Here is a 14,460-nt window from a genome sequence, read left to right on the forward strand (position 1 = left end):
CAACTGGAAATGCTTTTGCTGAAGTAGCGATAAATGTTGATGAGGATGCATTGGAGATGATGATGACCATGGCAGCCACTGGGGGGACTCATAAGTCCACACCCAAACGGATGCTATTTACCAAACACATGAGTCCACTCCCCACTTCCCCCAACAAAACAGCCTTCATCATGACGTGATCTTCAACTGCAGTACCCATCGCATGCATTTGCACTGTGTCCCTCCCCATTGAATCCAACTTCCTACCAGCTTTTCCAATCACAACACCAGAACAACTCCCAGCCTTCTCCTTCCACACACCCGTCAACTCTACACCCCTCAACCCTAGTCCACTGCATCAGAACAGCTATCCATTTCCTCAAAGCAATTCTGAGGTCTTTAACAACAGCAGACTTCAGCAGTTCCTACACACAACAGAGGAGCTACAATGGCAAACAAATCCTAACAAGTCTTATCACGATAGGCTAGGGTATAAACGATGGAGAGGGAGCATGTAAGGTGCTTTCATAATGGTTTCTCGTCTTGTGAAAGCCTCCCTGTCCAATCTGCTGTGTCCACACACATCAGTAGAGACAGAGGACTGTTTTCCCCTTCTTCAGACTGTGATGCATTGTACAGCCACCTGGACTATGACTGCATTTCACACCTCATCAGAGTCTTCCGCTCCTCAAACCACCCAGCACATTCCCAAGTCAAACACAATCATACACCCCGACTCATTCATGGAACCAAAGGTTGTCCTCATCACTACAAGCCACCATCACAGCCTGAATCCAGGATTCTCTCCATTCAATTTAAGGTCTGATACCATACACCCCACAGCTCCCAGCCTATGTAAGTCCAAGTCCCTGGGAGACCTGACTTTCGAAGACATCATGAAACTCTCAGAGAAGTATCACATTATTAGTTGCAGTTTCATAATTTCTCATGTGAGAAGCAAAAGAGGATGCGTACCATGGGGAAGTAACTTTCCAATCACAGTCTTGTAATCCTCTTACTCAACAGCTACGTAAACTGGTTATGTCAGTTATGCCAGGAAGCAAAATCTCCACTGTCACAGCCGTGTGCAACCTGTGTCTCTTCTGTTGTTTCCAGGAATGTAGATGTTCCCCTCCACTCCTTTCCCGTCGCCAGAATGGCACTTTTTTTTTTATTGTTTCAGTGTTGCACCATTCTTTTTCTTTCTATTGTTGCTCATCGTAGGACTGTGATCATTTTCCTACCGATGCAAGAAAATATTGAAATATTGGATTTTAACAAATCTCATGTTTATATCATGTTTTACTCAAAATGCTAAACAGAACATACAAAAACGGACCTTGTAAAATCAATTGTTGTAAGTCACAACAGCCTCATCTTTCCCCATATGCCACCTTAAACACATGGGATGTAATTGCTCATGAAATTACTGTGTAATAGAATTGACATGTGGCACACCTGTTGCTCTGGGCATAACGTTCCCTATACTGGGTTTAACAGACTGGCACACTTTAAGGTATAGTGATTATTACAGTACAACATTCCTTAGAAATCTAAGCGGAAAGGACACAAAGTTGAATGATTTCTTTCATGTTTAATGTCCACTTTGCAGCTCACACACACACACACACACAACACACACACACCACACACACACACCACACACACACACACACACACACCACACACACACACACACACAACACACACACACTTCATACATGCTAATCACTTGTAAGCATTCAATTGTTTTTCCACCATCACTCTAGGGAGGAATAATTTGGGCTTGTGTGCTGCTTGTGTCATCGATTTTTCTTCCTTGAATAAGGCTTTGCCACCTATTATAAATACTCTCTACAACAATCCACTTGTGCAGAGTGGGGGGTGGTTTTGTTATAGTCAAGACTCCGTTTTCAGCTCCCCCCTACTATAAACCTTGTGATGTTATCTGTTTAAACCAAGTTAAACATGTTTCTGTTTACAATGTCCTCTCTATTTGCCAGTAACTGACATGAGGCTCTCATGTTACATTTGGATTTGGATGTGCTATTTAATGGGATTTGTCATTGGTAAGAGAAATTTGAACAGTGTTTGTGAGACATGATTTATTCTGAACTTAATTAACTATTTTATTATATTTATATTTTCAGGTTTGATGTGTCTTGTGTTATACTGTGTTTTACAGACTAAATCCACTGACACATATTTTGACGTTCTGATAACACTCCGCTACCAGTGTTAAATGTCCAGAATAGCTGCACCCATGTCTTGGTTGCCCTGGCTCTTCGCTCAGTGGCCCTCCTCAGCTCTCTCCCTGCTGCTTCTCAGTGTGGTGGGCAGACGGATGGGACTGGAGGTGGTTCAGGCGATAGTGTGCACCCGTGGGGTGCACCGAGCAACAAAGCCTCTCCCAGGATGGAGATGTATTATCGGTGGACTTTTTAATCTCAATTACAAACCTTCAGATGTAGAGCAGGACTTTACCAAGCTGCCACATTATGAACCTTGCACTGGGTAACTTAATCAGTACATTGTTGTTAAATGTCTGGTGGTTATTATTTTTTTCAGCACATCTGGGGTTTTTATAATTTTGTCATGCTCATATGTTTCTGTTAAATGCAGATGAAAATATAACTGAAATCTACCAGATGTTGAACTAGAAAGTTAGAGTATGCATGTTTGTAATTACACATCAGTTTTAAATTGATTATATTGATTATAAAAATTATAAAGCTATATATATATGCAAATTTGACTTGGTTGGTATATTTATGACATTTTGGACATTTGCTGCTTTTTTTTGTTTGTGGTGATGTTTTTTTATCTGTCACTAATTCATGTTATGGTTTACGTTATGTTATATGCTGTTCCTTTCTACTCCTGTGGTTTCAGATTTGATCCAGAGGTATTACAAAATGTATATGCCATGGCATTTGCGGTGGAGGAAATCAATCGTAACAACACCCTGCTACCAGGAGTAAAGTTGGGATACCGCATATTTGATAGCTGTGTCCGATATCCCTGGGCTCTGCAGGCTGCATTGTCACTGGTTGCAGGAGACGAACAAAGCTGCAACATGACAGCCTCCACGTCACATACTGCAGCAAATGATCAACCCGGAGAGACAACAGGTATCACTTGAAATTACTCAGTATGCAACTAACATTTGGTATATTCATGAAAACATCAGCTGATATTTGTAGTATAAAAAAGATTGTCCTAATGTGCATATGTCCAATGCTATCTGCAGGTGGTCAACCTGTTCGTTTGCTCATTGGTGATGCCGCATCAACAACAACCATATTTCTTTCCAGGATCCTAGGGCCTCTTTCTGTGCCATTTGTGAGTTTCATTATATCAGGAAATAAACCTAATGAACCTTTTCATACAGTCCACACCATGTGGCTGATTCTATTTGTTAAATCAAAATTAAAATGTCTTGCTTTAAATGCTAAATTATTGCTTTAAAAGCAGTGTATGATATATAGCTGTGTTTTTTCTCTCAGATCAGCTACTTGTCAAGCTGTCCCTGTCTAAGTGACAAGATTAAGTTTCCGAACGTTTTCAGAACAATCCCCAGTGATATTTACCAAGCCCGGGCCATGGCACAGCTGGCCTTACGATTTCGCTGGACTTGGATGGGAGCGGTGGTTGTCAACAATGACTATGGTCTTTTGGCAATACAGGTGCATGGTATTGTTATTATTCTATAAAATGCCTGAAAAGATCTTCTTCATATATACTTAAGATAAACATATCCTATTTATATGAATTTATTTATTGTTTGAACTCCAGGCATTTCAAGAAGAGACTCAGGGAAAGGGGTGTGTTTGGGATTCATAGAGACGCTCCGCAAAGAAACTATTGAGAGTGATGCCAGACGTGTAGCCCTCACAATTCAAGCTTCGACTGCGAGGGTGATTCTGATCTTTTGCTGGTATACAGAAGTAAAGAAAGTATTTCTGGAACTGGCCAGATAAATGTGAGCAACTGGCATGGAAATAAAGCAAAGACATAGGCTATAGTTTGTAATGCCATCTGTTTTTATTGTCGTAATTTATTTCAATTTCCTCTTACTGTAGGTGACGGACAGACAGTTTCTGGCAAGTGAGGCTTGGAGCACCAATAGTGATCTTCTCCGAAATCTTGCCATCTCTAAAATGGCCACCGGTGTTCTAGGTGTAGCCATTCGAAGTTCAACAATAGCAGGATTTGAAAATTTTCTCAGAGGTTTGCACCCAATTCGTAATCCTGATGATGACTTCTTACGAGAATTCTGGGAAAGCGAGTTTGGATGCAGTCCTGGAGCTTTGCAATTACGTGCAGCACCTCTCACTTCACCACTCAAAACAAGGTCTGTCCATGTATCTTCTGCCAAGGCGTCCTTTTCGGAAAGCTTCTCTATCACCCTGCAGTGGCACAGAGTCCCTGGAGGGACTGCATGATCCCATCACTGATACCTCTCAGTTAAGGGTGGCATATAATGTCTACCTTGCTGTTTATGCTGCGGCCCACGCCCTTCACAGCCTTCTCTCTTGCCCCGACACAGACAGCGCAACCGGAAACAACAGCCCCACCTGCTCTTCTCCAAAAACATCAAATCCATAGAGGTAAACAGAATTATCCATGTGTTATCTCATCCATGAGAGTCATAGTTCTTTACATTTTTTGAACTGAATATATATATTGTAAGTGCATTTTTTGTAGACAGATTTGCTTTTAAATATTAACTGTCTCTTCAATATTTGTTGCTTTCAGCTGTTGCAGCACTTGAACAACGTGCATTTCACCACACCCACAGGGGGAAACGTTTTACTTTCAAGGTGGTGACGCTCCAGCAAAGTACGACCTTGTCAACTGGCAGAACACCTCTGAGGGATTACTCAAACTTATTTTGATTGGTCGTGTGGATGGGTTTGACCTCCACCTAAACGAGTCAGCTATTCAGTGGAGCACCGGATCCAATCAGGTGGTCACATCGACAAGCGGTGTCGAGGCTACGAACAAATTTCCTGTTGAAATAAACGCCTGTTTTGAATCACAATATTATGTCGTTGAGAATATTATTTGGCTTGTTGTTTAGGTGCCTACTTCAGTGTGCAGTGAGAGCTGCCCCCCTGGCACCCGTAAGACCAACAGGAAAGGAGAACCTCCATGCTGCTTTGATTGTATCCCATGTGCTGATGGGGAGATCAGCAAACAACCTGGTGAGGAAATTACTCGATCAGACAACTTCAATTTACCCCTTTGTGTTTAATTTTCCTTCCCTCTCTCCTATTTTTTCCTCTCCCAGGTTCCCTTCACTGTGAGCGTTGTCCATAGAGTTTTGGTCCAATGCTAAACGAACTGCCTGCATCCTCGCCAGCTGGACTTCCTTTCCTTTAATGAAACTTTGGGCATTACCCTGACTACAGCAGCTGTGTCTGGTACCATGGTGACAACAGCTGTGTTTGTAGTGTTTCTCTCTGCTACCGTCACACACCTATGGTGAGAATCTTAAATAATGTAACAGAGCCTTTGTTGTATGCATTTAAAAAATGTCACATTTTTCCTGTTTTGTACTGTTTAAATGGCCAAATGGTCTTTTTCTGTTAATCTGATTCACATTAGGTTCGAGCCAACAATTCAGAACTGAGCTTCCTGCTTCTCCTGTCGCTGAAGCTCTGCTTCCTGTGCTCACTGGTGTTCATTGGTCGTCCATCAGTCTGGACTTGTCGGTTCCAGCAGGCAGCTTTTGGGATCAGCTTTGTACTCTGTGTTTCCTGCCTCCTAGTCAAAACCATGGTAGTACTGGCTGCTTTCCGCTCAGCTCGGCCTGGCGCTGAAACCTTGATGAAGTGGTTTGGTCCGGGCAACAGAGAGGAAGTGTTTGCCTCTTTACATCTATACAGGTTTGAATATTTGTTATTGACTAAATGATGAGAAAAGTGTTAGACATGTGAAAACATAACATACATGTGTTTCACATTTCATACAGGTTATCATTTGTGCCACATGGCTGTCCCTCAGCCCCCTGTGCCTCAACGTGATCTGGGTTTTCAGGGGTCAAAGGTCACCCTGGAGTGCGCTATGGCCTCTGTGCTGGGCTTCTCTCTGGTTCTAGGTTACATTGGTTGTTGGGCCTGCACCTGCCTTCTCTTGGCCTTTTTGGCTCGGAAACTCCCTGACATCTTCAATGAGGCCAAACTGATCACCTTCAGCATGCTGATATTCTGTGCTGTCTGGGTGGCCTTTGTCCCGGCTTACGTTAGCTCTCCTGGGAAGTATGTTGTTGCTGTGGAGATTTTTGCAATCCTGGCCTCTAGCTACGGTTTATTGCTCTGCATTTTTGCCCCCAAATGTTTCATCATTCTCTTGAGGCCTAAGAAAAACACCAAGAAGCACAATGGCCAGGTAGTTTTCTGGCTGAAATGCTTCACTTTTCCAAGCCTGGCATCATGCAATTTTCATGTGTTTTGTCAATCATCTTTTTACTGGGAGTCATCTAAATAATGCTAAATGTAAATTTGGTTGTCTGAAATAAAAAAACGTTTCAACCACACCTAGTCATGGCTTTCATTGGTAACTAAGAAAGAATATATTTGCTGTTCATTAAATATTAAATACTAACATAACACTTTATATCAATCCTTAAAGAAAATAAACACTTACATTAAATGCTGCTTACTAAAAAGTGTATTGGTGCGTTTTGCATTAATAATTAATGAATTAATAATTATTTTGCATGTGGTTGTATTCTGTGTTTTTAAAAAAAATACTCAAATGGATACAATTCTCCACCTGTCCCAAACGTTTTAATTAAAATGACACTACATTAATTATTTTTTTTGAAACAGAAAGATTCAAGAAATTAAAGATTCATTAATTGGTAAACCATTGGCATGCAATAATTAATTTAAGTTAATGTATTACATTCACAGTGGACCAATATCAGTAGTACAGTATGTTCTAGCTTTATATAGTTCACTGACGTCATAGTTTTGCTGCATTTACCAAAATAACCACTAGATGGAAGTATCATACCATCAAATGGAATGATGCGCAGCTACTTTCCTCATCTCTAAACAAGGTTGTTCCAAGGTTCCAAGGTTTGTTCCTTGTCGGACATGCTAGTCAAAAACCTATTACCTATTACACATATACACCAGCTGGGTGTGGGGAAGAGTTCCTTAACTACTTCACTTGTGTATAATGCCAACCAGGTTGTGTTGAGTGTGGTCTACAGCTTAACATTGCCAATGCTGAATAAGAGGTTCCTGCTTCTTCGTGTGTCAGTTTTGGAGATGAAACCTGTCATGTCATTTTCATTTGTCTTACTCAGCATACAATTCTCATGCATTAAATAATTTCATATCTGTACTTAGAGGATTCCACTTCCACATGTATTCATTTATGTCAAGAAATCATCAGTTGCAGTTTAATGTGACAATGGTTTCGTAATGATGGTGCCACAAAGAGTGCAGAGGTTGAATCAACCTTTCTTCCTCTTCTTTTAACCTTCTTTGCAATCCCTTTCTATGTATATTATGCAGACACTGAATGATAGACAGTGGAAATTTACCAGTAATGATAAATTCCTAAGTCTGTTTTTTGAATGGCTACATTATTCAATGTATTACAAATGTTGAACTGCATACTGTAGCCACAGTATAATAATGTATATACTGTAGATAAAGATATGTATATACTGTAGATAAAGAAAAATACATTTTACACTGTGTTAGCTATGATCTACAAAACCATGAAAACAACCTATTGGTGGTGTTAGAGAGTAGTGTCTATGAGAAAGCACTTTATAAATGCAATGAATTAATAGCATTGTAAATGATTATTTTCCACCTCTGTACCTCTTCCCTGTCAGTGTGTAATTGGATGTAATTGCTTGTAAAATGAACAGATGATGGAGGTGAGCAATTGCACACCTGCTGCTCATCAGTACCTTCTCACTTAAAGGATAATTCCGGTCATTTCAACATGTAGCTCTGTTGTTTGTAAAATGGATTGCTGTCAGTAGAGAGAAAAATGAAAAAACAATTGGTACTGTATACACCATGTTATCCTCCTGCTAGCGTTAGCACCCAATAGGCTCAAACAGGGTACGTTTTAAACTTATTTTCAGCCTCTAAACATGTTAAAAATGTCTTTAAAAGTTCCTACCTATGTGCAGTGATTTCTTCTCAGTAAACACAGCAAATCTGACTGCAGTAGATATGAAAAAATACCTGAAAGTTCTGCTAATTCATCCCTGTTTAGTTCCTGTGTTTAGATGGCAGTTAGAGTACTCAGGGACTACAAACTACAACACAGAAAAGAGATAAAACAAAAACATGTAGGCTAACAATTTAATGATTAAAAAGGTGTTGTCTCCAAACTTAACTCAATTATAACTTGTCTCCTGCTAGTTGTATTACGGCACTCATAAAATAAGCATGTGCTTATTTTTGAAAACACGTTTATCTCTTTTCTGTGTTTTAGTTTGTAGACAGTCCCGAATCACTCCTTGCAATATCAACACCAGAACTAAACACAGCTGAATTAGCACAACTTTCATGCATTTCTGTCACACAGCAGTCAGATTCACTGTGTTCTCTCGGAAGGACTCACTGCACATGGGTAGGCACTTTTAATGAATATTATGACATGTTTAGAGGCTAAAACAAGTTTAAAACTTGCCCTGTTTAAGCCTGTTGGGTACTAACTCTAGCAGGAGGATAACAGGGTGTAGGCAGCAACGATTGATATCATTTTTCTCTCTACTGGCAGCACTCCAAATTTACAAACAACACAACTACATGTTGAAATTGACCGGAATTCTCCTTTAACCCCTTTAATTAATTGTTATGTAATTTAGTTCTGTGAGATGAGATTACCTTTTGAGCCTTTGAACCAGGTATGTCCTTGTGTGTGGGTGTGGCCTAGTATTTATGAGCCACGGTGGATTAATTTATTAACCAAATGTTAAACGTTAAGAAAATCTAACTCTATGGGGCCTATGTGGTCCCTGCCCTCCAGGTTAGTACGGTAGTTTCTGTATCACACAGCTGTCACTTATTTTCTTATTGTTTTTCTCTCACCTTTGAGAGAAGTGATTTCGTGCAGTGTCATCCTGTTTACTATCATTCCGCCATGGGCTTTACAGCTGTTATAAATACACAGAAAAACATCTATGTTGTGTAGTGCTGGAGGGGGGGAGTATGTTATACCTTGTCTGTTGTCAGTGCAAGTTGTATCTTTTGTAATATTCATTTTTTCACTGGAATTTATTCTGATTTACATGTGGACGTCTAACAGATATATTAAGGAATTAAGATAATTACAATTTTTTTTTTCATTTCAGGAACTTGTTTACTGTAATACACCTCTTTTGTACCAATGGGAAGCCATCTAGCTGGGTATATGTACACATTTAAAGTGTCCAGAACAGCTCCATCCATGTCTTGGTTCTTCTGGCTCTTCACTCTGAGACCATGCTCAGCCCCATCCCTGCTCTTCCTGGGGCTTGTCGGCAGACGGCTGGGGCTCAGGGTGGGGTTACAGGTGGTTGAGACAGTGTCTTGTTCCCGTTTGGGCACACCCAGCAACCAGGGTCTGTTTCAGGATGGAGATGTAGTTATTGGTGGGCTCTTTAATGTTCATTCTAAGCCTCCAGCTACAAACAATGACTTCACTCAGTTGCCTGACTTCAAGCGTTGTACTAGGTAAAACTCTAAATTTTACTTTTTACTGTGTATACTGCATAATTCATGCACTCATCATCTTTTTCTATTCCATAGATTGTTAACTATTGGTAGTGTCGTTACACATATGGGTTGATTTTCTTGTCCAAAATATTTTGTTATTATTGCTTATTTAATGCTATTTATTGATAATGAAGACGATTACCCATATTATTTAAGATTTATTACTGATCTTCACAGTCACTTTGACAGCATTTTGACTGATATTTTTCTTATGCTTTTTCTCCTGTGGTATCAGTTTGGAAAATCTCCCATTACAGTATATTTATGCTATGGTGTTTGCACTGGAGGAAATCAATCACAGTACAACCTTGCTGCCAGGGGTGAAGCTGGGCTACTATATTCATGATAGCTGTGGTGTAGCCCTGTGGGCTATGCAGGCTGCACTGTCGCTGGTTGGAGGAGACAGCGCTAACTGTAATTCAACAGACCCTCTGGGCTATTCTTCTGGGTATGAAGAGGGAATTGGAGAAAAAAAAGGTATTATATCAAACTGCATGGTTCATACTTCTGTTTTAATACCAAGCAAATAGATTGATGACAGCCTAAACACTGCAATGTTGCGTTTGAAAGAGAACCAAGCCCAAAAAATGACTATTTCATTATTTATCATAATGTCATCAGGTGTTCAGCCTGTTCCTTTGATCATTGGTGGTTCCTCATCCGAAGAAGCCAAGATACTCTCCAGATCCCTGGGGCCACTCTCTGTACCTTTAGTAAGGCTCCATTAAAACCCCAATTGTATTTGTGTTTAGTTTGAATATATAAAAATGTTTAAGAAAAATTGGAAGTAAAAAGTCAATAACTTTCAGATTTTCACTCATAATGTTAAAAAAAATTACGTTCATAGGGTTTTATTTAACCTATTGACGGATGGACTTTGGTGCACATGGCACATTTATGTTTTCTCACCTTCATTTTGCTGTAAAAGAAAATGAAACGATTTGCTGTTCACTGCAGTAAACAGTCTTCTTAAAAAACAATCCCCGGGGTGAAAATGAGATTATAACAATCTTTACGTGTGTGAGATTTCAGAATAAGCATGCAATTTTAGAATATCCTAGTATTTACGTTTTTTTTTTTTTCTTTTACTGTAGATGAGCTACACAGCTAGCTGTCCCTGTCTGAGTGACCGGCGCCAGTATCCTCACTTCTTCAGGACCATGCCCAGTGATATTTACCAAGCCTGGGCCATTGCCCAGCTTGCCATACGATATAATTGGACCTATGTTGGGGCTGTGGTAGTAAACAACGATTATGGCCTTGTGGCAATAAAGGTGTTTCCATTTGCACTGCATTGCTATTTACTCTATTCAAGATAGATTCAGCTAATCTTTTTGCTCCTTTCAACTTTTTATGTCAGTTATTTCAGGAGGAGACTCAGGAGGCAGGGGTGTGTGTGGAATTTATAGAGACTCTCCAAAGGGAAAACATTATGAGTGATGCCAGACGAGCAGCCCTCACAATTCAGGCCTCGACTGCAAAAGTGATTCTGATCTTTACCTGGTACACAGATGTGAGGGAACTGTTCCTGCAACTCTCCAAGATAAATGTGAGTAATCGGAATACAATTGGGTATTTAATCTATAAATAATAACCAAACTGATCTTATTCAAAAAAACATTTTAGCTTTTTAAAGTTATCTTTTGATTTTGTTGTGTTGCTGTCACTAGGTGACTGACAAACAGTTTGTGGCCAGTGAGGCGTGGAGCACAAGTGCTGATCTTCTCAAAGATCCTGTCACTTCTGTGGTGGCAAGGGGTGTGCTTGGTGTGGCCATTCGAAGTAGAGTCATACCTGGATTTGAATATTTATCAGAAGTTTGAAACCATCTCGTCGTCCTGACGATACATTCTTAAGAGAATTTTGGGAAAAGGTATTTAGTTGTAATCCTGGGGCCACACCACTCTCCAAATATGCCTCTTCACTGCCGTCTCAAGCAGACAGGTTGCTTCAAAAAGCTTCTCAACCACCCTGCAGTGGCACAGAGTCCCTGGAGGGAGTGCAGAATCACTTCACTGATACATCTCAGCTCAGGGTGACCTATAATGTCTACCTTGCTGTTTATGCTGCAGCACACGCCCTTCACACGCTTCTCTGCCCCGTCAGAGACAGCTCACCTGGAAACAACAGCCCCACCTGCTCTTCTCCAAAAAGCATCAAATCCATAGAGGTAAACACCAGTATGTCTATTTCAACACCACACATTTTATAGGGATGTTAAGTAATTTTTTATGTGACAAATGCAACTGTTTAAAGGTCCCATGGCATGACAATTTCACTTTTTTTAACATTAATATGAGTTCCCCCAGCCTGCCTATAGAAATGGCGATAGGTGTAAACCGAGCCCTGGGTGTCCTGCTCTGCCTTTGAGAAAATGAAAGCTCAGATGGGCCGCTTCGGCGTTCTTATGACGTCATGGGACTTCATAAAGCAGGATTACCTCCTCTTATTCTGCTTTGCCCGCCAGAGAATTTGTCCCACCCATGAAAAGAGACATCAAGCAAAACATGGCAGTTCCCCCCCCCCCACTCTCCTCCCTAATAGCATTTGAAGCTACAGACACAGAAATGGCACATCCTAAGGAAAGCTCATTGTGGGACTGGCTCTAGTGGCTGGAATTCTGTACCAAGGCTGAATTTTGGAAAAGTGACTTCCGATACAGTATTAGTGGACCACTAAGGCCTATATAAAAGCATCCAAAAAGTAGCATGTCATAGGACCTTTATCTACATTTAGATTTTAAAAAAATTTACTACAATGTTGCTCTTCTTAGCTGTTGCAGCACTTAAACAACGTGAACTTCACATCGCCACAGGGAAATGTTTTATTTCCAACGACAACACCCCAGCAAAGTACGACCTTATCAACTGGCAGAACACCCCTGAGGGATCACTCAAACTTGTTGTGATTGGTCGTGTGGATGGGTTTGACCTCCACCTAAACGAGTCAGCTATTCAGTGGAGCACCGAGTCCAATCAGGTGGTTAAAAAGAAACAGTATTGATTCATGTCAATGCCAAAAGCTCTATTGAATAATATTTACTGTGATTCACAAGATGTTATCTACTTGTCTAGGTGCCTACTTCAGTGTGCAGTGAGAGCTGCCCCCCAGGCACCCGAAAGGCCAGCAGGAAAGGAGAACCTCTCTGCTGCTTTGACTGTATCCCATGTGCTGATGGGGAGATCAGCAATCAAACTGGTGAGGAAATTAACATATAAGATATTACTGACTTGTATAACTTTCAGATCATCCTACAGTGTCCCCAGTTCTTCCCTACGGCCCGTTTTGGTATGTCTTCCTCTCCCAGGTTCCCTTCACTGTGAGCGTTGTCCATTAGAGTTTTGGTCCAATGCTAAACGAACTGCCTGCATCCCTCGCCAGCTGGACTTCCTTTCCTTTAATGAAACTTTGGGCATTGCCCTGACTACAGCAGCTGTGTCTGGTACCATGGTGACAACAGCTGTGTTTGTAGTTTTTGTTTACTACCGTCAAACACCTATGGTAAGACCTCAGAGTGATGTAATTAAAAAGCGTTTTTTTTTCTTAAATCTAGGGCAAGGGAATCTATATTGGATTGTTATTGTGCTTGTCGTTTAATAACAATTTAATCCCAATTCTCATTTTCAGGTACGAGCCAACAATTCAGAACTGAGCTTCCTGCTTCTCCTGTCGCTGAAGCTCTGCTTCCTGTGCTCACTGGTGTTCATTGGTCGTCCATCAGTCTGGACTTGTCGGTTCCAGCAGGCAGCTTTTGGGATCAGCTTTGTACTCTGTGTTTCCTGCCTCAAAGTTAAGACCATAGTGGTTCTGGCTGCTTTCCGCTCAGCTCGGCCTGGCGCTGAAACCTTGATGAAGTGGTTTGGTCCGGGCCAACAGAGAGGAAGTGTTTGCCTCTTTTCCTTTTTACAGGTCAGAGTTGCAGAATCACTTTTTAATAACAAATTAATACAGCAATTACTTACATTAATCTGACATTTTTTTATGCTTTTTTCATCAAGGTTTTTATTTGTCTTATTTGGCTGTTGCTCAGCCCCCCTGTGCCTCAAGCTGACTTGGATATCCCAGGGTTAAAGGTCACCCTCAAGTGTGCCATGACCTCTGTGGTGGGCTTCTCTCTGGTTCTGGTTACATTGGCCTGCTGGCCTGCACCAGTCTCCTTTTGGCCTTTCTTGCTCGTAAACTCCCTGACAACTTTAATGAGGCCAAACTGATCACCTTCAGCATGCTGATATTCTGTGCTGTCTGGATAGCTTTTGTCCCTGCTTACGTTAGCTCTCCCGGAAAATATGCTGTTGCTGTGGAGATTTTTGCAATTCTCGCCTCTAGCTACGGTTTACTTTTCTGTATCTTTGCTCCAAAGTGTTTCATCATTCTTTTGAGGCCAGATAAAAATACTAGGAAACACCTGATGGGTAGGTAGCGTAGAATATTAACAATGCACCTAATTCATTATTTTCTTATCAATCTGCCTGCATTTATTCAATTTAAATAAGACTAGCTACTATTTTATTAGTTTGTTTGACCAAAATTTCAGATGTATTCACACAAAGAACTGAATAGTTAAAATAGAACTGAAAGCATATTTTACATCAATACTTGTACTTGTACAACTATTACTAGTGTAACAAACTTGGTACATAGAAACATTATTAAACATAAATAAAAACATGTCATGGTTGTGGTTCTGTTTTCTTTACGGTAATGCAACTATTCACATCACTGGTTGTGCCCATGAACATTT

General features: G+C 40.7%; 1 long non-coding RNA gene and 2 pseudogenes across 1 annotated transcript; all 3 read left to right on the top strand.

The window, feature by feature from the left end:
* The first annotated feature begins 3,211 nt into the window (after positions 1-3,211).
* LOC116681489 (uncharacterized) lies at positions 3,212-3,797 on the top strand. Its single transcript, XR_004330027.1, has 3 exons — positions 3,212-3,321; positions 3,486-3,665; positions 3,775-3,797. It is a non-coding gene; the product is annotated as an uncharacterized LOC116681489 (long non-coding RNA).
* Positions 3,798-4,236: 439 nt separating this feature from the next.
* LOC116681487 (extracellular calcium-sensing receptor-like) lies at positions 4,237-5,236 on the top strand (annotated as a pseudogene).
* A 6,156-nt stretch (positions 5,237-11,392) lies between these two features.
* LOC116681488 (extracellular calcium-sensing receptor-like) lies at positions 11,393-14,233 on the top strand (annotated as a pseudogene).
* The last annotated feature ends 227 nt before the right edge of the window (positions 14,234-14,460 follow it).

The sequence above is a fragment of the Etheostoma spectabile genome, unplaced genomic scaffold (genome assembly GCF_008692095.1).
Source record: "Etheostoma spectabile isolate EspeVRDwgs_2016 unplaced genomic scaffold, UIUC_Espe_1.0 scaffold00018636, whole genome shotgun sequence".
Lineage (NCBI taxonomy): Eukaryota > Metazoa > Chordata > Actinopteri > Perciformes > Percidae > Etheostoma > Etheostoma spectabile.